This window comes from Echinops telfairi, unplaced genomic scaffold, assembly GCF_000313985.2.
Source record: "Echinops telfairi isolate 266 unplaced genomic scaffold, ASM31398v2 ScPeMD7_4048;HRSCAF=4782, whole genome shotgun sequence".
Taxonomy (NCBI): Eukaryota; Metazoa; Chordata; class Mammalia; order Afrosoricida; family Tenrecidae; genus Echinops; species Echinops telfairi.
The window spans coordinates 319,510-322,877 of record NW_022107947.1 but is presented as its reverse complement, the minus strand read 5'-3'; the positions used below and the strand labels follow the sequence as shown (position 1 = coordinate 322,877).

The 3,368-nt window shown below is 48.5% G+C and overlaps 1 pseudogene; it reads left to right on the top strand.

Annotated features, from left to right (window-relative positions):
• The window catches only part of LOC115871239, a 1,169-nt pseudogene extending 405 nt beyond the window's left edge, over positions 1-764 (top strand).
• The last annotated feature ends 2,604 nt before the right edge of the window (positions 765-3,368 follow it).

Below are 3,368 nucleotides of genomic sequence, written 5' to 3'. Positions count from 1 at the left end.
AGCCCGACATGCCTCTGCGGCCCCACATGCCTCTGGAGCCCCACATGCCTCTGGAGCCCCACGTGCCTCTGGAGTTCTCATTTCCCTTCAGTCTGCACCAAGGCCCTCCCTGAGGAAAGGACTTTGCCCCCAGCTACCATCTCTCCCAGTGAGAACGATGCCTGGAAATACCTGGAATCAGAAGAACACTAGAGCTGCTATGGTTCTGGGCCTGCCTGGCTGACTACCACCCCACCACCAAGGTGGCATATCTTCACAGAGGACTCGAAGGATGGATAACCATGGGAACAAAGCCATTGGGAACCTTGGCCCATGCACAGGATCACACATTGTGTGCTGACTTTAGGAACGTGAAGGTCTTGGCCCAAACAGTTGGTTTGTGCCGACAAGGGTATCGTTTTCCATACTCCATACACAGGGGTCCGGTCTGAAATAACACTAGAACTTGACCCAGGGATCCATCCAGAAAGCCAGGGATCGTGGTCTCCTCCATTTCCACATTCCCATGCTGACCCCCGTGACCTTGATTTCAGCCCTTCTCACAGAGCCGAGAGTGGTACTCCACTAGTCCCCAACCTGGAACCCATGGTACACCAGAGAGACAGCTGTTCCACTCCCCCCGGCTCTGCCAGGGCCATCTCCAAGAAGACAGTGCCCCCCACCCCCCAAAGTCTGAGACAATGCCTGAGTGCCCCCCACCACCTCCGCCACCTCAGGTCGAAGCTGCCTCCCCAGAGCAGGTGGGACCCCACAGTGCCCCTTAGGAGCTGCAGCAGACTGCGAGGGGGAGGCTGTGTGCTGGGCACCAGGTCTCCCCAACAGTGGAGGTGGCTCTGCGGCCAGCGGCCAGCCCAGGGCCAGAGGAAGGGCATGGTCATTGTTGAAGGGATTAGATACAGGTGGGGATGGGAAAGCTCAACTCCTCACTTGTCAATACGCGGTTAAGCTGGCAGACTCTGTTACTGGCAGACTCTGCCAGCTTAGCTTTCCTACAATAGACTTCTTTGTCTCTCCTGTTTAAAAGAAAATAAAAGGAAAGTCTGAGAGAGCAGCGGCCAATCTGTTAGCAGTGGTTACCGCTGACAGATGGGATCAGAGCAGAATTTCACCTTCTGCTTTGTATATTCCATCTTGGAGCCTGGGCCGTGATCCGCAAGGTTAGCAGGTTGAAACCACCAGTCTCTCTGCGTGAGAAAGATGAGGCTTTCTGATCATGGAAAGAGTGCCAGTCTCAGAAATTCACAGGGCAGTTCCACCCTGCCCTCTAGGGTCGCTATGGGTCGATGCCACGGCTTTTGTAAACATCTTACACACTTTTAATAAGTATAAAATATCATTTTTAAATCATTTTATTGGGGGCCCATATAACTCTTATTACAATCCACACATACATCAGTTGTGTAAAGCACATTTGGACATTCGTTACCCTCATCATTCTCAAAACGTTTGCTCTCCACTTAAGGCCCTGGCATCAGCTCCTCATTTTTATCCCTCCCTCCCCACTCCCCCCTCCCTCATGAAACCTTGATCATTTATAAATTATTATTTTGTCACATCCTACACTGTCCAACGTCTCCCTTCACCCACTGTTCTGTTGTCCGTCCCCCAGGGAGGAGGTTATATGTAGCTCCCTGTAATCGGTTCCCCCTTTCCACCCCACCCTCACTCCACCCTCCTGGTACTGCCACTCTCACCACTGGTCCTGAAAGGATCATCAGTCCTGGATTCCCTGTGTATCCAGTTCCTATCTGTACCAGTGTACATCCTCTGGTCTAGCCAGATTTGTAAGATAGAATTGGGATCATGATAGTGGGTGGGGAGGAAGCATTTAGGAACTAGAGGAAAGTTGTGTATTTCATCGTTGCTACATCGCACCTTGGCTGGCTCGTCTCCTACCCAAGACCCCTCTGCAAGGGGGATCTCCAGTGGCCTACAAATGGGCTTTGGGTCCCCACTCCACACTCCCCCTCATTCACAATGATATGATTTTTTGTTGTTTGATGCCTGATACCTGACCCCTTCCACACCTCGTGATCACACTGGCTGGTGTGCTTCTTCCATGTGGGCTTTGTTGCTTCTGAGCTAGATGGCCACTTGTTTATCTTCAAGCCTTTAAGACTCCAGATGCTATATCTTTTGGTAGCTGGGCACCATCAGCTTTCTTCACCACAAAATATCATTTCTGAGTACTATTAAAATACCTTAAAATTTGGATTTGGATGGCATTGAACCCATACATTAACTTCATAAAAACTCTCACCTCTAGAATAATGACTGTGTTTTTACACAGATCATGCATGCTTGTAATCTCTGTTTGTTTGCTTACCTGGGAAGGTATTTTTGTAAATGTGTTATTTTAATATCTAAACATCTATAAAAATGGGCATGGCGGTGCTTCTGAAAATCCTATCCCCCACCACCCAGACAAAGGAAGGGAGTGGTTGTAGAAGGTGCGTGTTATTTGTGTAAATTTACCAAAATCTCTTTTTCTTTCCCATGGTATGTTTCATGGATCCACTATTGCCTTTACGCCTTCCAGTAGCATTTGGTTATCTGGTCTGTGTGCCTGTGTGTGTTCTAAGAACAGAGTAACTTCATGATGTATCAAGTATCTTCTCCGTGCAAGCCACTGCTCATTTATACGCCTCACTGTAAAAACGATGAACTATAATTTCCATAATGATTGAGTACCCAACAGCCCCTGCACAGACACTCACGCACCCAGTCCTCGGTGGTTCAAGCATACCCCAAAGTGCCTCCGAAGAAAGGCCTGGTGATCGCCTTCCCAAACACCACAGTCACGAAGCCCTCGTGGGGTCAGTATGAGCCAGCAGCACCTCAACGGCCAGCGCTTTCCTTTCCTTTCTTAATGGAGGTCCTGCAAAGAGACAGCCAGGCCTTCCTGGGACAGGGAACTGGGATGCTAGCCCCCATCCGGGTGACACAGAAGCTTGAGCTTTCCCTGCGACAACAGGCTGCACCAGGCTCCTCGCGTTCTGAAGAATGTAAACCAGGTATAGACTAGATGTGCACATGATCTCCATTGCACACGTACACATGTCCCCTTGAGGCAACCAACTCCAGGCTGGAGCACACTATGCATGTGTGCCTTCGTGACTTGTCCCTTGAAATATTGAACAGGGTCTGAAGCTTCACCTCATTCTAATGACTGCATTGGCCTATGTGCAATACTTCTATGTCAAGCATTCAGAAATTGAAATAGCAATTGAAATAGCATTAAAAGTAACCACTCTCAAGCACTTTGGGAATGCATTATGACTTTTTTTCATTCTGCATGCCACAAGCCATTAATTCTTAAAAGTTGATTGTTTTTAATGACTAGAAAGATCATATATATATATATATAT